Here is a 25,057-nt window from a genome sequence, read left to right on the forward strand (position 1 = left end):
ATGATATTTAATGTTTGTTTTAATGCAACAGCTAGTCCACCTCCTCTTTTGCCTATACAATTTTGTGTGATAGTTTTACCAAGCATTTATTAAAAGGCAGTTTAGAGAATGTGCTTTTGTGATGGAGTGTCTTTGTTTTGTAGAAGAGTGAGCAGTATTATGTGGGCTTATAGCAAGTCTGTCCTTAGTGCCTGTATTGGCAGTATGAGGATAGCAATAGTGTAGCTGGTCTGTATCTTGTTCCTCGTCCATCATGCTAAGAAGATATTTTGATGGCTCTGCATGTGTAAGTGGAGGAGATGGTGGTTGAAAGTGAGTTGGTGAGCTGTGTTGTTTTTGTAGAGTAGCCTTGTTGTGCAGTAGACATGGAGATGCAAAGTTGTGAGAAGAGTGGCATGTTGCTTATTTGGTTTGCGTCTGTTTACAATGGAAGTTGTATGGGTTAGGGGTGGTGGTGCAGCATGTGGATCATGCTGTAAGGTTCTAAATTGTCCAATGGATGAGAGGCAGTCAAAAGAGAATTGCTGAGCCTGTATATGGGTTAGGTGTGGGGGAAGAGAGAAAGCTTGGCAATGGAGTTGGTTTACAGTGTATATTATTTGTGTAGTCAGGAAGGTGGCAGTTGGTGTATGTTTCTAATTTGTGACGGAAAGTTTTATGAGGTGTTGTGTGCGTGAGATTTTGTTCTGCTGATGTGTGTGTTATGTTTTGTGTTTGAGGAGTAGTGAGAGGAGGTGATGATGTCATTGTTTCTGAGAGGAATTTGGATGTAAAGTATTGTTGGTGAGTGGAAGCTGCAAGGTAAAGGGGTGGTGGCGTGTTTTGGAAAAGAGTTTATGTGAGAGGGGATGGACAAGAGTTCAGAGTGTTTGTGCTAGATTTTATTGCTAAAAGAGGTAATATGTGTGGTGGGGTGAAGTGTAAGGGTTGTGTTATTGTGTTTTTTGGTAAAAAGAAGAGGAGGGCGTGGATGAATTGATGGAAGGCTGAGTATAGGTTTGGTGCTGTCAGAAGGGGTTCTATTTGGAGTAATTAGAGCAGAGAGTTTGTGTTTGGATGGGATATAGTTAAATATGGTGTGGTTTTGGGTTTTGTTTGTAATGAGCGTATTAGTTAGTGGTATAGTATAGAGTGGTGTTTTGTGTGTTAGTGAATGTGCAAATGTGTGGTTGTTGGGGTTGAAGGGTGTAAAGGGGTGGTTTATGGGGATTTGTAGTGGGTGCTGAGATATTAAAATGTGTGCAGGATTAGTATGTAGTAAATGAGTAGAGTACATTTGCTGTGTGTGTGTTAATCTGGTTGTGGATGTGGATGGGATAGAGTGGGTGATTGTTAGAAATGGGTCTCTAGTTGGCAATGGTTTGCACCTTTGTCCAAGTAGGGACCCTTCTTCCTAGTCAGGGCAAGGAAGTCACACTCCTAAAATAACCCTGCTCACCCCCTTGGTAGCTTGGCACGAGCAGTCAGGCTTATCTCAGAGGCTGTGTGTAAAGCATTTGCACATAACCAACAGTAATACAGTGAAAACACTATAAAAGGACACCACACCAGTTTAGAAAATATCCAGTATTTTGTATATATCCAAAACAAGACCAAAATGATAAAAATCCAATGTACAGTACTTAAAAAATATATACTTTGCAAGATATCCTTAAAATTGCAGAAATAACTCCAAAACACAGTTTGTACAAGTCGGTAGCTCCATCCGGGGCTACCTCGATGCTGAAAACAACAGAGTCTAACAGTTCCAGCCGAGCGCGTTGGTACGAGCCAGTGAAAGCTTGGACAGACTCGGTAGCAGTACCTTTCTCGTTGCAGCTGGCACATTAGGGCGAGCTGGTCGTGGCAACTGTCGCGGTTGGTTGCAAAAAAGCCGTGCATGGTGCGGTGCCCTCTCGATGCGGTGCAGGCAGTGGCTCGGCGGCGATCGTCCATCCGGCATCGCTGAGACCAAGGCTTACGGTGCAGGGTAAGGCGGTGCTCGATGCAGTGCTGGCAGGTTGCGGTGCAAGCAACAGAGCTGGTTAGCGGGAGCGGGAGCTGTCATTGGTCGGCCCAGACTGCTGTGTGGGACGAGGCGGTGCATCGTGAGACTTACGAGCGGTGCCCCCAGCCACGATGCGGTCACAGGTGTCAAAGTTAGCATCAGCGACAGTGTCGGTGAGACCAGGATGGCGAAGTTAGGCGAGGCGGTGCGGAGTGCGGTGCCCACAGGTCACGGTGCAAGCAGCGGCTCTGTGGCATCGGTCATCGTCATCGGTGAAACAGAGGTTGCGGTGTGAGATGCGGAAAGTGCCTTCAGTGGAGCCGTCAGGACTCAGAGCCAGTGAGGGAGTCAGTTGCATTTCCCTTCTCTGTGGCAACTGAAACAGCGGTTCTAGAAGTGGTACCCAGAGGTTGGTGAAGTCTTTGCAGTCCCTGAGACTTCAGAACAGGAGGCAAGCACTACTTCAAGCTCTTGGAGATACTCAGCACAAGTAAAGGAAAGCCCAGGAAAAGCATGCAGAGAGGGGGGTAGGAGACTACAAGCCTCACCATCACCCGCGGCCGCTGCTACCATCGCGTCATGTCACGCTTGCACCTGGAGGTGCTATATTACACGCACAGGGCTCCCTCAGTGCGGGAAGCCTAGGAAAAGCAGACAGAGAAGGGGGCAGGAGACCACAAGCCCTAGCATCACCCATGGCCGCTGCGCCACCGCGTCACTTCTCGCTTCCGCCTGGAGGTGCTATATTACCGACACAGGGTTCCCGCAGTGTGGGAAGCCCAGGAAAAGCAGACAGAGAGGGGGGCAGGAGACCAAACGCCCCAGCATCACCCACGGCCGCCACCGCGTCTTGTTACGCTTGCGCCTGGAGGCGCTTTATTACCGGCACAGGGCTCCCGCAGTGCGGTAAGCTCAGGAAAAGCAGACGGAGAGGGGGCAGGAGACCACAAGCCCCAGCATCACCCACGGCCGCCACCGTGTCATGCTATGCTTGCGCCTGGAGGCGCTATATTACCGGCACAGGGTTCCCGCAGTGCGGGATGGGCGGGCCCGTTCACGCCCGTCAGAGCCAGGAGGAGGCTGGGCCATCCCCCTAAAATCTGCATTCCAAGGATTTGGACCACTCCCCATACCAAGGTACTGCACTCAATTCGACATTTATAAGAAGCCACAGCTAGGCCGTTTCATGTGCCAAACTGCACCTTTGCATATATGGGGAATAGGAAAGTGACCGAGGAAGGGCTGGGAGGCACTTTGAAGAAAGAAACAAAGAAACTAATTCTGAACCCAAGCCCTCTGATTGCGAGGGATGGGGAGCTTGGGGAGAGTGTGTTGAATCAAATTGATAATATAATATCAGATTGTGAGGGCCTGATAACGACACCTGCACTATCTGCCGACACTCCTGCTTTCACTCCCAAGGCCCCTCAAACACACACTCCCGCTGTGCCTACTAACCTAGGTTTTGGGAACATACCAAGCCTATTTAAAAAGGCAGCTAGCAAGAACCAGTCATCGAAAGCCCCTGAAGCACTCAAAGAGCCGCCATTAGCGCATCTAGCGATCCCAGCGAGTATCAATGTGCGATACCAGCAGACCTCCCATTGAGCAATGGATTTGCACCCCTCGAAGAACAACCAGCAGAACAACCAGCAACAACTAGCACATCTACTTGCAAAGAGGGCCCGGAAGCTATGAGTACAGTAACCAATAGGACACATACGATCCCTCATCCTGGTGGTAGGGCGGTGGGTATTGAAACACCACCCTCTAATCTAGATCTCCAGAGGGAAATATTAGCATTAAAAGAAACAATGGGAGCCTTGACTGCCCTTATTTCTAAATTGTACCTCAGACTAGATGATCGAAGTAGCCTTGAAATCTTACCACCCATGTCTCTCAAGTACTGCTACAAACTCGAATCATCCCACCCCCACATAGCATGCAAACAACATGCAATGCTCCAAACACTATTCTTGTACCCTTGATTGCTGCCTGAGGCCATCACGATAGGGTCCTTTGCAACACACCACTCATGCACTGCAAGTATTAAGAGTGTCCCTGGCGGGAAACCAGGGGAACAATAGGGCCTATGATGGTCATAGAACAAGAACCACCACGTTCGAGCATAGGTCGTAACAAGGTGTCTCCACTTCTTAGGCCCGCCCAATTTATCATGTCATCGCTTCCTAGTGCACCATCTATATGGTCAATGTACCTAAAGTCGACCGTAATACCAAATACGAGAATGATGAGACCCTAAAAAGCAAAGCCATACACTGGATCAGGCACGTAAGGGGATGTAGATCCGTGATAAGAGATGACATCTTGAGGGCAAGAAGATGCGTCCTGACCAATAGTACTGCCGACACAGTAGAACTTACCCTAGCAAGCGAAAGTCTAGTGCACCACCTAGTTGCCCTAGAAGCCAGAACTTGTCCCCCACCCACCACAAACATTCAATTGAAGTTGACCATTCCTAGTTTGGCGGTAACAGCTAAGACCGCTATGATGCCGCTAAGGGGCCGTCCACTCTCGTACTTATCCCAGAACAATTCCCTACTCCCAGAGTCTTCTCAGGAACTTGTGTACTCCTCCAACACAGTATCTGATCACACTTTTATCACGATGCATATAGGACAGGAGGGCCCATTTTTAGAGAATGGGTTAATTACTTTCATTCCTCATCCCGTTCTAGACTGCTCTGCAAATGGGAGATGATTGCAGGCCGGAGATTCAATTATATGTATCTATCCGACTACCCACGCGGATGAAATTGCTGCTTCATCCCCCCTCCACATCCCCCCACAGATACAAGGAAGCTCAAAATAACGTTGTGGAATGTGGCGGGCATAAGGGGGAAGCTAGGTCTCCCCCATTGGCTCGAGCGTATTAATCGGCTCGAGGTCTACATCTTGCAGGAAACCTGGAGTCTGACTCCTATTTTTATTCCTGGGTCTGTGACTTTCTATAAACCGGCATTTTCCTCTAAACATGGGCGCCCCTCAGGAGGGCTGCTTATTTTGAATAACATCACATTAAATTGTGACACTAAGGAGCTTCCCACCTGCAAAACAGATAACCTCGGGGTTAGACTAAAAGGCACAATGGGTAAGAGCATTGATATTTTTAATGTTTATGCAAGGAGCTTCAGAGGAGGCAGATCACCAACCCTACAAGCTATGGATGAAATATTGGATGCAAAGCAAGCTATCCACCCCCTAATTGTGGGTGGGGACTTTAATGTCACTTTTGAGCCACTCGATTGGGAAGATATGCAAGAGGCCAATGAGGAGGATAAAATGTGGTTGGTTCCATTGTTGGAGCTTCCTCCTATAAAGAAGTGGTCAAAAGCAGCACTGCAGTTGAATGCCATTACCTGGAATATAGGCTACGGGCCGCAAATGGAAGAACCTGGTCTGACAAGGGTGGGGGGATGACCTACGCTGGGCCATATGGGACTAGCCGGATAGACTATATACTCGTGGGCCTTACTCTATGGCCACTAGTGCCAGATATGTCTATAATCCAGACCTGTGAGAGCGATCACCATCTCCTTAGCCTGATTATTGAGCATCCATGGGGAGAAAAGGTGAGGGCAGCTCCTGGTATACTTGCCACCAAGGAGGTGAATCCGTCAATCGACAAACGCCGACTCAGATGGTCCATGATGATGGGGGATGAACTCAAGTTCAATACCTTAAAAAGTGACCTCGAGATCCATCGGGGTGTTGCTATCCCCGTCAGATGAGCCAACCACAGTGGCAAGTTGAAGTGCCCTACATTCGAAGTTCTTTGAGCATCTGGCCAGAAACTTTATTGTCCACTCACATAGGGACAGGCCAAACCAGGAGAGACCCGCGAAAACAAACCCGTGGTTTAGATAGGAGTGTAGATCCCTGAGAAGGTGGCTGTCCATAGCTATAAGACAAAGGGATATTTCCTTGACACATGATCTAAGGAGGCAATACAAACTAGCATAAATAAAGGCAAAGAGAGAATGGGATGAAAGGAGATGGGAAGAACTTGGGAACTCCATTTCGCACCCAGACACTAGGTTCTTTTGGCCACTTGTGAGCAAGAGAGACTTTGAAAGGTCACCCCCCTTGGCTAATAACATTCCGGCAAACGTGTGGCAAGAACATTTTGGTGCTCTGTATTCCACATTCTGCAGCCGAGATAAGGATCCAATGTTGCTTGATTTACACCTATCAACATATGGCCTCTCGTTCACCAGAGAGGAAATCCTGACCTCTCTGGAGGCAATTGTACCTGCTAAAGCCTCGGGCCCGGATGGCATTCCAAAAAGACGTTTTTCTCTCTGATAGGGAGAACTGAGCAACTTACATACTGACACTATCTACTGATATTGCTAGCGGGGGGAGCATTCCAGAATCATGGAAAGGGGCTGAGGTAATTCATATCTTTAAAAGGGGCTATAGGACCAATCCCTCCAACTATCGGCCAATTAGCCTGATCGATCGTGTCCAAAAGGTCTTCTGCGCTCTCTTTTAGCTAAGGTCCAGGATTGGATGGATGAGAATCATATCCTCTCTCCATTCCAAGTGGGTCTTCGGCCTCCTTATGCTGTACTAGAAGATGGTTTTTCTGGGCAAGGGGAGTCTATACATAGCGTTCATAGACTTAAAATTAGCGTTTGACCTTGTCCCCAGGGACAAACTATGGTGGGTGCTTAGGGAGATAGGTATGCCCCTGGGAATCCTGGCACTTTTAATAAGGCTACATAAAGAGAACTTTGCCAGGGTAAGATGGGGTAGCTAGGGACAAGTCACCAATCCCATTAAAATACAGCGGGGGTTCGACAGGGTTGCATCCTGTCTCCAACCTTGTTTTCACTTTACATCAACCAAGTGGTTGAGCTTTTATCTACCATCTCAGCGGACGCTCCCTAATTAGCTAACCAAAAAATCGCCACTCTTCTATTCGCAGTCGCCACCCTCCTTGTTTCAAAGACCCCTATGGGCTTACAGAAATTATTAAATCAATTCAAGCTCTTCTGCGATGGGAGGGGCTTGGAAATAAACACCTCCAAAACTAAGCTAATGCTACTGAACCCCCATAAGTCTTTCAAAGGAAATCTGTTCTTAGACAATACTCCCCTAGAGAGAGTGAGCTCCTTCGATTACCTCGGAATCAAACTATCAGAGGGTGGCCTGGAAACACCATCTCAACAAAGCCTGCCTCAAATTCTCCCAGGTAACTCTCTTATACCAAGCCAATAGCACCAGAACTGAAACTATATAGATGCAAGGCTGTGAGCAGTGCCCTCTATGGGGCAGAGCTGTGAGGCATGGCAAGAGCAAGCGACCTCAGTTACGGAGAATGAGTTCCTCAGATATTTGGTCTCTCTCCCGCAAAGCACTCCCCTCTGCCCATTAAAGCTCAACATGGGTTTTAAGCCTATTAGTGACATAGCGAAGCTTCGCCCCTTGCTATTTTGGCAGAGAATGGTCACCACTCTCGAATTAACACCCTATGCTGCAGCTTTCAATGAGGTCTGTGCTACGAGCAAAATAGGCTGGATCAAACATGTTAAAAGCCTTAAGTTCAGCATTGGCCTATCAGGACATAATATTGGTTGTCCGCCAATACATACCAGAAGTCAGATCAAACTACTATACTGTATATGAGTTGAGCAAAAAGCATACTCTAATAGCAACCAGGGCAGACTAACTGAAGAATTTAGAGACCTCAAAGCCTGCTGCTCCCTAGAAAGCTATCTTGACATTATCAAGGTGCCTGCTGACAGGAAGCTCTACATCCAATTCAGGGATGATAGTCTGCCAATTAATGCATTTACAAACTCTTGGCTGAATAACAAAGCCCAGCCAAAGGACTGCTCTGCTGCCCCTGCCCGCACAAATCAATAGGCCATGTTTTCTTTGCTTGTACAGCATATGCTAAACCCAGGGGAAAATGGTTAACCCCAGTTTGCAAACAACTTGGGGCTCGAGACTCTAGAGTGGCCCTGCGCATATTGAAATCAGATGCAAGACCCTTATTCGTTTGCGCAACTGCAAAATTCTTGGGTCACTGTTGGACGATCAGAAGGAGAGCACTGTTAATTCCCCCTATCCACCCCTGAGAGCTAGAGATGTGATGACCCGCTCTATCAAGATCACTTGCAGAGTTCAATATATTCCTCATGTGATAGATGCCTTCATAGTGGGCTTGTACCTCAGAGCTCTATGATGTCATATATCATACTGTCTTTTAGTAATAGACTGGTCTGTGGCAGTTTAGGGTCAAGACTGAGGAGACTTAAAATACAACAGAAGTAGATAGTAATATCATAATTAGTTTGGAATCAGACCTTTAATGGTAAAAAAAAGTTCATTATCTTCGGTTCCAAAAGTCATGACATCCAGTCTCTTTTGTGGCTTTGCCTTGATTTTTATTAAGATATACTTTCCAAGGAGCTTGAAAACCAGCAAGTATCAAGTCAACCATCATATTACCAAGGGAGCAATTCCAATCCGGCAGGTATTACATGTGGCTTTCAGCTGTGCCAGTTGAGGATATGGGTAGAGCCAATAGAGTAAGTGGGTGGAGTTAGCGAAGGAAGAGGGTGGAGCCAGTGGAAGTGGGTGTGGCCTACTTCAAAAACTTGAGCACCTGGACTTCATATTTTACAAATTAAGCACTGTGTGTAACGTTCATGATTGTAAACCTTGGGTCTGACGACCGCACAAATTTTAATGAATGCATTTGCACTTTAGACAAGGGACCTTGTCACTATGTACAGTAACCTTTGGCTTGTCTGTGGCCTGAAAGCTGTGAATTATATGATAATTGTTGCGCTTAGGTATCTCATTGCTCACTGTTACAGTCTTGACAACTTGTGTTATCTTTTAACTGTATTTCTTTTTAATGCTTACTTGTTTTTTCCTTCCTAAACTGGAATGTATGATGTCTATCCTGAATGTTTGTCTCTTTTATGGTATTTTACCGAAATAAAGAGTTTGAAATTGAATTGTAAAAGAAAGTTCAGTCCAGTCCTTTCACTGCCTAAGGCAGAAGCAGCAACTACAGGCCAACCCAACAAAGCAACAACACAGCAAAGGGGCAGTACTCCTCCTGGCTGCTCTTCCAGCTCTTCTTCTTGGCAGGTTCCTTGATTCCAGCGAGTTCTAAAATGTTGGGGTGTGGGCCCCAATATTTATACTCAAAATCCCTTTGTTCTTTCCGACAGAGAGTGTCTGTGCTTAATCCAATGGATGAATGCACGTTCCTGTTTCAGGAGTGTGTCTCCCTTTTGCACTCAAAAATAAATGTTCAATTCTTTTATCGCATGTCCAAATAAACAAGTTTTTTTAACCTAACTTCTGACACTTCGCACTTGACTGGTGGTTTTGTATTCTCTGTGTTTGTTAGAGGATTGCCACCCACCCTGCTTTGTTCTCAGTGCACCATGTGTTGGGACACTGAAGTGAAGATGCAGACAACCCTCTATTTTGCAGCATGCATGAGGAACTGCTTCCCTCTCTCTGTCACTAAACTGTAATGCGTATGCTTCCTTATTCTGTACCAAGTTTCATGTCATGAAGATGTGGTGAAAGGAGCTGGAATCCTCTACCTCTTGGAGAAATTCGAGCATGCATGACACATGTATGAAGATAACTCCTGGTTTGCTCGATTCCACAATGGTGCTGGCAACACATTCACAGGCCTTGAGACATGTGGTGATCTTTTGCCAGCTATGCCAGGGAGGTATAGCAAAAGCCATTCGTGCTGCACTGGAACAGTCGCTGATCAGCCTATGTGCAATTCACTTTCTATTTTGCACCTCTCCTCATCTCTTTTGTCCCATTGCCAGAGGCCGGGATACCTTTATGATGGTCAGTAGAAAAAAGGCGGCGAGATGAGACTCACTCTGACCCAACCCAGGTCTCTCACTCGCAGCTGCGTGTTCAAAACCAGCTGAAATATGTAGTTTGGCTCGTTGAATCTTTAGTCTATTTGAAGTAAATGTAAATGAATGGTTCGTTCCTATAGTTCAACGTTATCTGTCAGCATCAAGAGTCTGTAAAGGAATGCGCATTAGTCCTCCATGGTCAAGTGGTCATATGCGAATATCAAAAGATTGGACTAGGAATCCACGGATCAGTAGCATTTCACCACTAATCCTTTATGGGTTCCGGAGCAGCGGGCTACTCGCCGAAAAAGCACTTCAACGCCCCATCAGACGTGCACACCTTTTTCCCTCTTCTATCCCTCTGCTATCCTTCTCAATCCAAATAACTGACTAACATATCCAACACTCAAATTACTTTTATATTTTCACTATACTAATTCACCACTAATCCTCTATGGGTCCCGGAGTAGCTTGCTACTCGACGAAAAAGCACTTTGACACCTTGTCAGGGGTAGTAAGCGCTATATAAATGCAATTACAATACAACACAATATGGTGTATAGGTTGCCACTCATCAAATCCTGTCATCAAGCAGCATAAAATATCTGCCAGTGTGAACTGACAAGGGATCAACAGAAAACATGCTGTGGGATGACTTTTCAAAGATCGCTTTAGTCCTTGTGTCAGTAATGCTTGGAGGAAATAAGCAATGAAGCCCAAATGGTAGCCTTTCGGATCTTATTTGGGATGTCTTCAATGGAGGCTGCTTTGTATATTGTGGAGCAGAATGATAACGTAATGCTGTGCCTCCCACAGCTGGTCTAAACCGACTTGTCAATAACAACCTAACTGCAATATTGACCAATAGCAGCAAAACGCTTGAGGATTTTTTCAGAGGGCTTTTGCTAGTGCAAGTGGAAAATCCTACTGACATGTTATATGCATGGTACAATTCCACAACTAATAATTCCAGTACAACCCACATAATTCCACTACACACCACATACATCACCTCCATCCATAACACATAAGTAAGAGACATTTACATTTATAATGCCAATATCTCTAACACTCTTTCATTTTTTTAACACCCAAACACAAAGATCCAGAGCTTATCTCCTACCTATTTGTTCTTTTTCATCACCTAAAAGGTAAATCTAGCCACACAGTTCCATACTACACAATTCAACCGCACACATTTCAAATCCAAAGCACAGAATTTGGCACCAAACCACCTAATACAACTCAACAACACAATTACACAAAACACCCCATAAATCCACAACACATAATTCCACATTGTGCCACAAAATTCAACAGCGCACCACATAATAAACTCCTTTACATACCACTCCACAACACAAAATATCATTCCACATAATTACACTCCATAACACACAATCCCACTCCACATATATCCAGTACACTAAATTCCACCTAATTACTAGCCACATATCCACAGCATTTCATGTCACATAATTCCCCTACACTAATCCACTCGCACACAACACAATTCCACGGCACACAATTTCACAACTAACTAATCCAATACAACCCACATAATTCCACTACACACCACCCACATACGTACACTCAAAAACACATAGGTAAAAGACATTGCCATATACAATGCCAATATCTCTAACTCAAACAAATGCGTGGGTAATTGCATTTCCAATGCTTGTTTGTTATCGTTGCTTTACAATGTGTCTGTGAGGCTTCTCTCTTTTTGAAGATGCCCAGAAGTAGCAGTCAAAGTGAGTGCACCACATGCCCGCAGGAGATAAAGGGATAGGTGACAGTTGACCTCAGATACATGCACCATAGATCTACATGGACGTGGGCCTCCATCCTAAAAGTTACACATCTCCAAATCTGGCAACCCGCCTCATCATTGGTCAAAATGCATTGACCACATCACAGTTGATTTGAAATTTCTGCCCTAGTTGCCGAACTTGGAATGTACAGGCCTCAAACCACTGTGCAGGGCCCAAAGGCACCACACCGCCTTGCTCTACACTATCCAGAGTATTTCTACTGTATCAGCCTACCAGACGCCTACGGTCTGCTTCTCGTGAGTGGATGCCCTTCTACGATATATAGACAAAAGTATTGTCTGTCGGAATTACTCAAGACACTATTTGTCAGCTTACAGGTAGTCTACTTCAAACACAGTCCTCACCTAAACACATTAATTGATGCAATTGAATCAAAGCACACAATAACTATAAAAGGTTTCTCTTTTCAATTAGTATGCTTGTTTGGCAGTAGATCACTTCACTACATAGACAATTTTTGTTTAAAACAAGATGTTCAGTGCGCAGTGTGAAATATGTTTGTGCAAACTGTGAGTACGCATGAAAAGCATAAGAACATAATGATCAACTTAATAATGTTTTTGTCAGTCCACTCAAATGTATAATCTCATCGGTGCTGGATTGTTTTTAAGAGTCCAATATTTCATCGAGCCCCTCTTAAGGTGGTAGCGATTTCAAACTGCGTTGACGTTTCGACCCCAAAAGTTCAGTTCATCCTTCATCATCAAGCGTGGAAACAATTCTGCAGGGTCAAGGCCCCACACCCTAGAACTCTTTCCCATGGTTCCTGGACACTTGAAGACCATCAGAGCCTTAGAAAACTACTTTTTCTGTCCTTTCCATGTCACCTTAATGCTCCTGAACTCCAGTCCTCAATTTCCCTTTATTCTGCTACTGTAAACTCTCCTTTTTTATTCATTTTTCTGTATACCCCAGTTTTCTTGCCTTACCCAATAGTGCTCTGACATGGCTTCATGGTTATGTAGACATTATACTAATACAATACCCAATTAAAGAAGTAACTGTGAAAGGTGTGAATGATGAAAGCTGTTTCCCGCTTCAAGGTCCATATTATTGCTTGACCTCACATCTGTTGCAGTCAGTGTAGCCGAAAATTAGCAGATTTTTCTGTCTTTTTGATGTGGATGACAAGATGTGGATTCTGGAACAAAATACAAATAGATTTGCATGCAGGGCTGCAAGGAAGTGAGGTGATCATATTTTGTGATGTCCAGAGTTGGATCAGAACTTACAAGACTACAGAAGAGGATTAGAAATTCTGGGCCCGAGTCACAAAGGCTCTCCACACTTGTGGCCAGAACTCCGCATTGCAGTTTCTCATTGCAGAGGTCCCACCACGACTGCGGGGCCTCCGCTACGAGTGTGGAGAACCTTTGTGAATCAGGCCCTCTGTCCTCAGAGAATTGAGCCTCAGAAAGTGGCAAGTCATCCGGTCATGAATACTGGGCAAGAGTTGTTGGAGGTGCCCAATGTTTACAACTCGTGAGGCCAACGCCTTAATTCACATTGGAACACGCCGAGGCTCACCCCTTCTTGAAGAAAGTCCAGAGGATCAGAGTAGAGAGAGAATGAGGCACTCCTACTATTGAGCACCCACTACATTGATGTTCTTTTTCACAGATGCCACTAAATCAGAATTACCACAACTGAGAATGCCTTCCTGAAAATACCATTCCACATTTACGGTAAATACAAGGGTAAGGAGTAGAGTAGAGGGTAATGTTAGGGTTAGAATCAGGTTTGGGGCAAAGTAAGTTCAGAGGTTGCAGTTTGGATTTGGTTTAGTGTAGTGTAGATGGTCGGGGTGAAAAAGTTTTAGGTTTATGGTCAAGTTTTGGAATAGATTTTGGGCATGGGCTTGACAGAGCTGTCGGATAAGGCTTAGTGTTATGGTAAGGTTTAATGTTATGCTCTCTGTAAGAGCTAGATGTAGAATAAAGTTTAGGGTTAGGTTTCAATCAATCGTGATTTATAAAGCGCAGCTATTCAACCAGTAGGTTGTCCAGGAGCTTCCAGGGCCCAGAGGCTCATTGGAACAACCAGGTCTTGAGGACCATTTGCAACTCCCAAAGTGAGGTGATGGTCTGGAGTTGCACGGGAGACTGTTCCAGGCCTTTGCTGCGATGTGGCAGAAGGATCATCCTCCACTTTTGCTTCGGTAGATGCGGGGAGTATGGGCAAGTGAACGGGAGGCAGAGCATAGTCTTCTCGAAGGTTTTCACCTAGGGTTACATTTGCAGTTAAGCCAAGGTCATGGTTTGGGGTTTATGGTTAGAAACATCAAATTCAAAAGGGGTTAGGGCAATAACCTACTGCACCTGCCACTCAGTAAGGGCAACTAATTGTATCCCAAGTGAGGTGCACCGACCAGAGGTTTAACCCCTATCAACTTCTAAAGGAGAAAACTGAATACTCCAAAATTTACATCAATCTTTGTCGGTTCAGCACCCTATATAGACCAAATGTATTTCATGTTTTAGGCAAACATTCAGCAAAATTCTCACAGGCAATCACTGTATATAAAACATATTCATTACAATTCACAATATCCTTCAGATGTATTTTGTTAACATTTTTTTATTCGTTTTTCTCTGTTGTTAATCAATTTAAAACTGTAGCTTTAATGTTAGCTTCAACTTAGCAGTCTTAGCCTTGTAATTAGCGAATTCTTTGTCGGGGTATTCATAGTAATTGTAATTTCAATGTCGCTGATTTGTGTAGTGATACCTTGCTGTGGTTGTATTCTTGATGCAGCTGCACAGCAAAAGCAGAAGGCTAGGCCCCTGGAACACCCATAGTTGCGGTCTTGAGGATCCGTGGGATGGGGGCCAGGGCTAGTTTGGAGGAGCGGAGATGTCTGGTGGGAGTGCAGCAGGAGAGACGGTGGTTGAGGTATGTAGGACCGGCGTTGTGGAGGGCTTTGTAGGCGTGTGTAAGAAGCTTGAAGGTGATTCTCTTGTTGACAGGTAGCCAGTGAAGGTCTCTCAGGTGGCCGGGATGTGGTTGTGGCGTGGGATATTCAGGATGAGTCTGCCGAAGGTGTTCCGGATGGTCAGCAGTTTTATTTGGAGTTTATCGGTGGTGCCAATGTAGAGTGCTTTGCCGTAGTCGAGTCTGCTGCTGACGAGCACATGGGTGACCATTTTCCTGGACTCTGTGGGGATCCGCTTGAAGATCTTATGTAGGAGGCAGAGTGTGTGGAAGTAGGAGGGTGAAATGATGTTGATTTAGTGCTTCATTGAGAGCAAGGAGTTCAAGATGATGATGAGGCTTTGTGCGTGGTCCGTATGTGTGGGGGGGGATTCTGAGCTCTGCGTGCCACCAAGAGTTGTCCCAGGCAGAGGGAGAGGAGCCCAGGATGAGGACTTTGGTCTTGCCTGAGTTAAGCTTGAGGCAGCTGTCCTTCATCCAGGTGGCGACTACCTTCATAACATTGTGGAAGTTGCTCCTGCAGCAGTGGTTTCGTCAGTGAGAGAGAGAATCAGCTGGGTGTCGTTGGAGACAATGTTGAGCCCATGGCTTCTGATGATGACTGCAATCGAGGCCATGTAGATATTGAAAAAGTCGGGGCTCAGGGAGGATCCCTGAGGCACTCTGCAGCTGATCTCTGTGGGTTCTAAGTTGAACGGTGGAAGTCTGACTCTCTGCATTGTTGAGTCTTTTGAAAGATGGTGCGGTGGGAGACGTGTCAAAGGTGTCTGAGAGGTCCAGGAGGATGAGAGCTGCAGTCTCGACCCGGTCGAGGAGGGTGTGGATGTGGTCTGTAGCAGCAAGGAGAGCACTCTCAGTGCTGTGGTTGCTTCTGAAGCCTGATTGGGAGAGGTCCAAGATGTTGTTCATTTCGATGAACTTGGAGAGTTGGGCATTGATGGCTTTCTCGATGACTTTGGCTGGGAAGGGGAGCAGAGAAATGGGTCTGTAGGTCTTGAGGTTTGTCAGGTGGGCAGAAGTTTTCTTCAGCAGGGGGTCGATCTCTGAGTGGTTCCAGTCTTCCGGGAAGCTTGCGGACTCGATGGAACAGTTGATGGTGCAGCAGAGTTCGGGTGTGATGGAGGTGCCGGCTCTGTTGAAGATGTGGTGAAGACAGGGATCCGAGGGGCTTTGGGTCCTAAAGGTGTTGTCAGCAGTGAGAGTAGTCCAGTTGGTCAGGATCTGCTGGGGGCTGGGGCCATTGGGCGTGGTGGTTGCAGGTGGGGTGGGTGAGTCTTGGGTTGCGAAGCTGTCGTAAATCTCCTTGATCTTGCGGTGGAAGAAGGTGGCAAGGCTGTTGCAGAGGTCTTAGGACGGGGGGGATTTCTGTTGTCTCTGTGCTGGGTTTGGTGAATTCTGTGACCACGGTCAAGAGTTCTTTGATGTTGTATGCTTTGGCGTTGTTGTGTTCCTCGATGGCTGCTTTCTTTGTCATTCTGATGAGGTGGTGGTGTGCAATGATGGCGGATTCGAAAGCAGCGTGGCCTGCATTTATCTTGCTGCTCCTCCATCTTTTCTTGAGCCGTCTGCAGGTGTGCCTGGACACTTCAAGGGTGGAGGAGAACCAGCTGGCTTACATGAAGGGCTGCTTGAGGGGGGTCAGTGTGTTGGCGCAGTCAGAGATCTAGTGGTAGAGGTTGCATGCTGGGGTGTTGGCATCTGTGGATGTCCGTGGTAGGGTCTTGCTGAGGGAGGAAGTGAGTTGGCATTCAGTGACCTTGTTCCAGCTTCTGTGAGGATTGCGGGGGCGTGGTGGCATATGGTGGGTTTGATGAAGGAGAAGTGGATGCAGTGGTGGTCAGTCCAGGGTGGCTTGGAGGTGCGGCTGACAGAGATGTTGTTGCTTGCGGAGAAGAGGGGGTCGAGTATGTGTCCTGCTGAGTGGGTGGGCGTTGTGACCAGTTGTTTGAGTCTGATGGAGGTGAGGTTCTCCAGTAGGGAGGAGGTGTTGTGGGCTTCAAGGCTGTCCAGGTGAAAACTGAGATAGCTGAGAAGGAAGTAGGCCATTGCGGCAAGAGCGTGGTGTGCAATGAAGTCGGTTATGGCTTCCCTGAAGGGTGAGCGGGTCTGGGAGGTCTGTAGATGAGGGTGCAGCGGAGGGTGACGTTCAGGTTGGTCTGGATCCAGAGGTGGAGGTGCTTCATATCAGGTGAGGGGTCATTGGAGCTGGTTGGGAGGTGGAGAGTGTCATTGTGTACGATAGTGATGCCTCCTCCTGGTCGGTTGATGCGGCCCTTGTGGATGATTTTGTATGCGTTGGGGACGGCGATTGCGATGTCTGGGGGTGAGCTGGAGTTCATCCAGGTTTCTGTGAAGAAGGCAACGTCTGGGGAGATGGAGTCGAGCAGGTCTCAGATCTCCAGAGCACGTCTTTTGAGGGAGCAGGTGCTGAGTAGGATACATCTGAGGTGGTCGGGTCCAGTTCTTGATGGTCATGCGGTCGGTGGTTCTGGTGTGCGGAGGGCATCGAACATGCAGTTGCAGGTGTGGCAGGTGAACGGGCCATGGGTGTTCTTCAGCGACACGAGGTGGCAGACAAAGTGGTGTCCGGTGTTGAGGGTGGTGGTGTCATAATGGTGGATGGTCGGAGTCCGGCCTGGCAGAAAGGCCTGTCTTGAAAGAATGCCGCCCCAGTATGGGCCTCTGAATTGGAGAAATTGATCCCAGCACTGCCAGAACTGGCCCCAAGGGCCCTGGTATGGATGTACTCCTAATGGCAGCCGACACGGATTGGGGGTGGCGGAGCTGAGGAAGGGTGGGAGGTAAGGGGGTGTAACATTTTTTTACCTTATCGCTGCGTCTCTTGCACTTGGTCTCTCACCCACGTCGGGACAAACAGGAAGCACCAGGCATCCCATAAGCCAACCACAAGGCTGCTATGCAGCGTATTGACTGGTCTGAGCGCTGTGGTTCAGCTCTCAGCGAGGGAATGGGAGCCTGCATTAACAAATATAAAGTGAAGGGGGTCCGAGGGACAGTTTAAAGACCACGACCAGACTAAATCCCCTATCCAATGATTCATAAACCCAAAGAGTCTGGAGGTCTAGATATACAGGAGAGAGAAATGAAAAGAGAAATGCAAGGAACAAAGAACCTTTAAGTGCTCTATCGCTCGAAGGATTTCCATCAATAACCAGTGATTGGTCAGTTTCATCATCTGGATATCCAACCTTACCACCACTGCCAACCTCTCCAACATGAGGTGTTTGTTTCGGTTGGGTGTCAACCAGATGACCAATGGTGTAAGAGGGAAGGAACCGGAGAGCAACAAGGGTTCTTGTCCTGACCAAGATGTATATCACTAAATGATATAGAAGGGTGCAGTGCAAAAAGGTGAGATAAAAAGGATTTAGAGGAAGAAGAGAATGTTTATTCAGGGTATTCCAACTAATCCATAGATTAAAAAATGGTGCAACAAAACAGCTTTAAACAAATAGGCTACGTTAAAGTACGGTCGACATGTTTCAGCCTTAATGACCCAATGGTCAAATGGCTTTCTTCAGGACCTCATACCATGTTAGTATTGCTACTGCAACATTATTCGTGAAAAAAAGAAAAACTGTAAAATACAACCTTTGTGGTGTGTTTCCTTCCGTGTAAACGGTATATCTGTATTACCTGAATACATAGGAAAGGAAGGAGACAAGGGCTGGAAAATTACAATGACTCTATTGTACATTTCACTCTCCTGTGTTATAACAATTTCGTGTAAAAACAGCAAAACACTATAATGATTCCAGGTGCTTACCTGTTTAGCACGAGGAATATGCCTCACCTACCCGGAAAAGACTCAGGTTGACGGAGGCCCCGCCCTGTGAAGTGAAGGGAATGTTGCCATATGAGGCTATTAATGAGAGAGTAAAACATACGAAACTCCCATATGTCAAAAAAGTACATTGTGGTTTAAAAGGGATCCCATTGTGGATCCAAAGGTAGGTACCCAAAATTGACACTCCTCAAAAGCAAAATCGTCATAGGTGGAGGGATGATGTTAAAGGTAGAAAACCGAACAGGGATGCCCGTTCGGAGGAAGACACTGATGTACTGGTAGACTGTAATAGCGAGCAATACTAAACCGCCCCCAACATATACAGAAACAGCAAAAATGCAGCAAAGAAACATTGCGCTGCCTAGAGAATCCTTTCGCTGTTTGAGAGAAGCTCCGGTTAAATACATGATTTCAAACATGCTCGTGATCTAAATACAAGCACTCGTTAGACTGATTCGCCTCTAGTGTCGCTCGGTATTTAAAAGTTATATTACCGAATACATAGCGCTGCTTAGGAAGTTAATTACGCTATTCAAAAACTCTTGGGAAGTTAGCCTTACAGGGCAGCAAAGAGAAGTAATGCGGCAACAGAGCGTTTACCTGTCCGTCGGTACCTCAGAGTTTTCCTGAGTCGTGTGGGAGGTAACTGGCGGACTGGGTCGCGGTCCTTATGTCGTCAGTAAGGCGCGCGAAAGACTGTGTCTAGCAACCAATGCCTATCGAGTGTCATCGTTGCTCAAGGAAAAACTACCAGATGACGTATCGAAACCCGGAACTAGTAGTCCGTGGGTCAAAAACGTACACTCGGGAGTCTTGCATGCGCAGATCTGTGTCTATATTTGTTTATTAGACGCAGAGTGTTATTAGATAAGGTGTGGTGCTCGCTAGTGTCTACTGCAGTATAATAGTCGCTTAACACCCTGTAGGCTAGAAATGAGGCGTCTAATGTAAGAAAGCTGTATTGAATGTATACAACTTTATTGAGTCAAGGGATAAAATACAATTACTCGACTCGTACGGATAATTGATTTAATCCTCAATGTGTAAGATATGTGAAATATCTATTGTTTTGTAGAAAGCAAAAAACCTCAAAGTACTCAATATAAACCATAGTTTAAGAGGTTTTAAATAGAGCACCTTACATACCAGCTGTATAGAATGTGTAGGACTTAATGAGATCGATGAAGCGATCGCAGAAAGAGTAGGGAGAATTACTCAGTGAACGATGCCCACATGACTGGCCCACTGCGAACAGCGCTCAAAAAATAGTGGTATCTATTGGTCACAAGGGATGGCAACAGTAGATGACGTAAAATCATTTGTAAACACATGTTTTGGAAACGGTGTGTTAAAGAGAGGACCGAGGGATTGCATCATTCAGACCTGAAGTGTCGCTGTGAATTTTGATGACCCATCTTTGTTCTTTCCGGAATAGGAAGTGGGATACATCACTCACATGAGATGGTACAAAAGGTTTCTCCAGGACTGTCCATGTGAAGTCTGTGGCTTGATGGTTGGTTTCAAGAAAATGCCTTGTCAACCTAGTGTTGTTTTTCTTACATCTGAAAGTGCTTTTGTGCTCAAGCATACGTAGTCTGACTTTACGAGTAGTCATACTCACATAGCGAAACTTACATGGGCACTCAATCAGATAGATCAGATTGTCGCTGTTGCAATTCGTGAACGTTCTTTGTTCCCAAGATGTTCTCATGCCAATGTCTATCGAATTCGAATGTTTAGTTTGTGGACAGATTGAACAAGTGCCACAAGGATGGTGTCCCGGAACTGCTGGTAAATCCCACAAAGTTCCAATTTGGCATGGTTTGATTTGTTGTGGTCTGGTGTGCACCAATTTGTCTCTAAGATTCACACCTCTCTTTAGAGAGAAAAGAGGTAGTTGTATCTTCTCTTTATATGAGTTTAAGAGTCGCCAATGTTTTTTGACACATTTCTGGATGCCGTTGGTCAGAGTGCTAAAAGTATGGACAAAAGTTAGTCGGTCCATTGGAGGTTTTTCAAACGGAGGTTCTATCAATGCCTCTCTGTTGTTGTTAGTAGCTCGTTTGAAAGCTGTTTTAATTAGTCTTTTAGGATATTTCTTCTCCATCAGTTGTTCTGTCAGGTTGCGGGCGTGCCACTGATATTTATCTGTTGTGGAACAATTGCGTCTCACGCGGAGAAATTGCCCATATGGTAGATTGTCTCTTAATGATTTAGGATGCTGACTATCATACCGCAGGAGGGAGTTACGAGCCATAGGTTTTTTGTATAGTTCGCTTTCCAAACCTGTGGGGGTTACAAAGATAGAAAGATCGAGGAAAGCCAATCTTTCTTTATGAATCCCACTGTAAATTTCAAAAAGTCATTGCGGCTGTTCAGCCACTGTAAGAAAGCTGAAATGGAAGATAGATCCCCTCGCCACACTACAAAAATATCATCGATGTAGCGCTTCCAGCCTGGGTGGGGAACATACTAAGTGCGCATGACGGTTTGGCTGGCTCGAGACGGCCGGCCAAAGAGTCATGCGCCCGCCACCACTCCCCTGCCCAGCTCTGTGAGCAGATTAGCCCCACCTGCCCTGCAAAGCTACCTCAGCAGGAACAAATAAAATGATAATAACATCAAATTATTATCATTTTATTTTTTCTTTATTTCACTGCTGCTAAGCAGTGGGGCGACGCTCCTCCGCCTTAGAGGAGGAGCCGTCACTGCTTTTGGTCCTCCTCATGGATGGTTCAACCCTCCCCGGCCGAACTGGGGTGGCAGAGTGGGCTAAAGAACGGTGATGGATTAAACCCAGATCAGTTGACTGGGGGTGAGTGCTTGCAATGTTCAACACTCCGTCCATCATTTCCTTTTGTTTTTGCTTTGTTCGCCATAAGTTGGCAGGGTATGCTCAGACGTGAGTCCCTTGCTCACTTTGCCACTGGATTGGACGGAATTGGAGTAAGAAGCAGGACCGTAGCCAGTAATATAAGTTTTGGGGGGCATGGCTCCAGTGATGACAACCCTTTATTTCCACACACGAAGTGAAAAAAAGGAATCAAATTATTCTGTGGTACCAATTGATGATTAAAACTGGTTTATCACCAGAGGTATAAACAAGAATGTAAGCAAACTGGTGCCTGAGTAAAGTCCTATAAAGGGATTGGGCTATAATATTGCTGTAATGATCCTGACAGAAACAAGATCATACAGAATCAACAGAATTACAGAGGTGTTTTGCCTTTGAAAGTTGGAATATAAGACAAAGCTTGAAAATAGAGCTTGTATTTTCTGCTTGGTGGAGTGATACTTTTATCTACTGCTTAAGTAATTCCGAGAAGAGATATATAGACCATTGAATTCCTTAAATGGTGAATTGGATGCACCGCTGTAGTTTTGTCGTGAAAAAAAATGGTTTTCTTCTATGTGTCAAAGTCCTGAAGAAGGTGGAATTTATAAATAAATCTCACCAAAACAATTCAACAAAATTACTGTGACACAACCTACCGACACTAAGCATTCTCACATGATCAAAATCAAATTTATGGATGCTTAGTGATATGTATTGGAGAAGTGTATATGTTCAAAGACAGAGTGATTTGTCTTAAAGGAAATCTTCCTTTTTGTGAGTACAGGTAGTATGTGGTCTTATATTTGGTGTATGTGACATTTTTAATATATTAAATATATATCTGTTATATGATGAAAAACTATATATATATTCACTAAAAAAACCATAGGTTTCAGGGACGTTATAGTTAGTTGGACATTTGACTCATAAAAAAACGGAGAAATTTGCCTGTTGTAGTTAGTTGAGCCAACTATAACTCGCGCACCCGGGATGCACTGCTGATGATGTCACATATTACATCACTTATGACATGGTCAGTGACATCACTGATGACATCAGTGATGACATCTCAAATGACATCACTGATGACATCATCCAGTGACTGTGTGTTTCTGTAAAGTTTAAATATTTTTCATATATATCTATGCCAAGGTGTATTGAAGAACGAATGCATTTACAAGTGCCTGAAGGAATTATTTAGTAGGTGCGTGACTGACTGTATAAGTGAGTGATTGAACGTGTCTTACTGAATGCATGGGTTAGTGACTACACTGTGTGAAAGTCTGTATTAGTCTCTCAGTTGGTGTGTAAGCAACTGCATGGGTTGCTGAATAGCTACATGAGTATCTATATGGGTTATTGATTTGCTGTCTGAGTATCTGTATGCATCCCTGAGTGTCTGTATGGGTGGGTGGGGGGATGTATGACTCTGTGCATAGATGTCTGAGTGGGTGATTCACTGGTTGTATGGATTCAAAAGTGCATCTGGGAAGGGCTGTATGGATGAGTTACTGTGTGTATGGGTGTGTTGGTGAGTGAATGAATGTCTCAGTGGTATACGTGTGACTAACTACATATGTTTTAAGACACTATATGTGAGTGTTGGAGTACATAAATGACTATACATGAGAGTAAGTTATTTGAAGAGTTCGTGTATAAATGAGTGTCTGCTTGTATCAGTAATTGTATAACACAGCGACGGAGTGTGACTGCATATATAGATGTATGAGTGCATATTATTCTACTGTATTGATGAGTAACTACATGTATAAGTGACTGGATGTGTGTGTAGATCTAGAAAAACAGTGAGTGGTATGTAGTATATGGAATTGTTGTGTGTATAGTTTCATAAATTGTAGTCTGCATTTTAGAATGGGTGTATCAAAGTTTATATTAGGGCATCAGTATGTGCATCAGATTATCACATGGATGATGTCATCAGTGATGTCATTTGAGATGTCGTCAGTGATGTCATCAGTGATGTCACTGACCATGTCATGAGTGATGTAATATGTGACATCATCAGCAGTGCATTGCGGGTGCTTGAGTGATAGTTAGCTCAACTAACTATAACAGGCAAATTTCTTTGGTTTTATACAAGTCAAATGTCCAAATAACTATAACGTCCCTGAAACATATGTTTTTTTTAGTGAATTTCAAAAGTTTTTTAAATGCTAATTCCTAACTATAACGTCTGTAAAACCTATGGTTTTTTCAGTGAATTTGAAGGTTTTTTTTAAATGTTAATTTCATATTTTAATGTTTATAAAACCTATATTTTTTCTATTTTTTTGTAATATTTTGGAACTCTATTATACTTCTTTTTTTTTACTTTAAAAATTAAGGAATGTTTTATATCTTCCCCCAAAAATATGTATATCTTTTTTTGTTGTTGTTGAGAAAACTGAACTCCCATAACGGTAGTGTGCCAAGCTCCATCACCACGCGAATCCTATCCACCATATTGCTAAACTCGTAAAGTATGCGCATTTCGTATCCGACGGATTCGAGGCACCGCGTCCCGCGTAACATCATATACGTATGAATTCGTGCCAGCTGCTACATAGGTATCCGACAGGTACGCAGTACCAAGCCACGCGTTACGTCATGTACTTATGGGGTCGCGCCCGCTGCATGTTGCGTATGTGATGAGTGCACGCTGCCAGGCCCTGTGTTACATCATAGACATATAGTGTCGCGCCGGGTATGCCACTCCCTCGGTTTTTTTATGTCTCAAAACTATATCTAAATAACTTTAAACTGTATATGAAAGCATGCGATAATCTAAAATATTTTAAACATTTATATATTTCTAACTGTAATAAACTTATATTATGATAAATATATTTTGTCAAAATCTTGTCGGGTGCAGCCTCCTTGCGCCCTCGATGCGCGATTGCCATGTGACCTTAAAAAAAAGCATTTGATTAGTTCATAACATTTCCCATTTTAGCAGTTGGAGGACTCCACCCATTTTAGTCATTCTTTCTACAGCGTTTGATGAGACACACCCCTTTTGCTTAGAGAGCTTTTTTGAAAAGTTTTTTTGCTATGTACACATATCTTCTACTGCACACAACATGCAACGATCATCTTGATCAATATTCATGGTCTGTACATTAGCCTTCCACGTGTGATGGCCATGCATCTCAAAAGTTACATCAAAAATCAAATGTGTGTTACACGATGCTCCTGGTGTGTGTGTGTGTGTGTGTGTGTGCACATTAATGTGCTGCCTTTCGGCCTGGGTATTGCTGGCCTGAAGGGGTATCATCAGCCACGGGCAGAGTGCACATCCTAGATCACATGTGACAAACAGTAAACAGTAATGTGTACATTTGTAGTGCTGTATTCTCTGTTGTCAGGCTTTACCAGTATAGTAGTGTGTCATATGTGAGTCTTTCAGATTCACGTTTGGCATGCATTGCTTGACTATAATGAATGTTATCACTATTTCTGACATAGCCTAACTGCTGATCCTCCCTCCATCCGAGCACATTCACATGTGTGCACTTCGCGATAGCAACACTTTCAATAATACCTCACGCCATTGACATGAGTGTCTGCGCATATCCACAACCTTGGCAATGACATGTGATGTTGGCCATTCAATGTTTTCGAACAGCATCTCATTAGTGATAGTTGCCGCCCTCCCGGTACATGCTACATTAATGTAAATTGGGCATTCTGCGACGTCAAAACTGCAACAGAAACACCCATAAGTACACTTCCTGGCCAGGCAGGAACTAAACAGCGCCCAGGTACCCGGAACTATTATTCA

This window comes from Triturus cristatus, chromosome 7 (genome assembly GCF_964204655.1).
Source record: "Triturus cristatus chromosome 7, aTriCri1.1, whole genome shotgun sequence".
In the NCBI taxonomy this organism is placed as follows: Eukaryota; Metazoa; Chordata; class Amphibia; order Caudata; family Salamandridae; genus Triturus; species Triturus cristatus.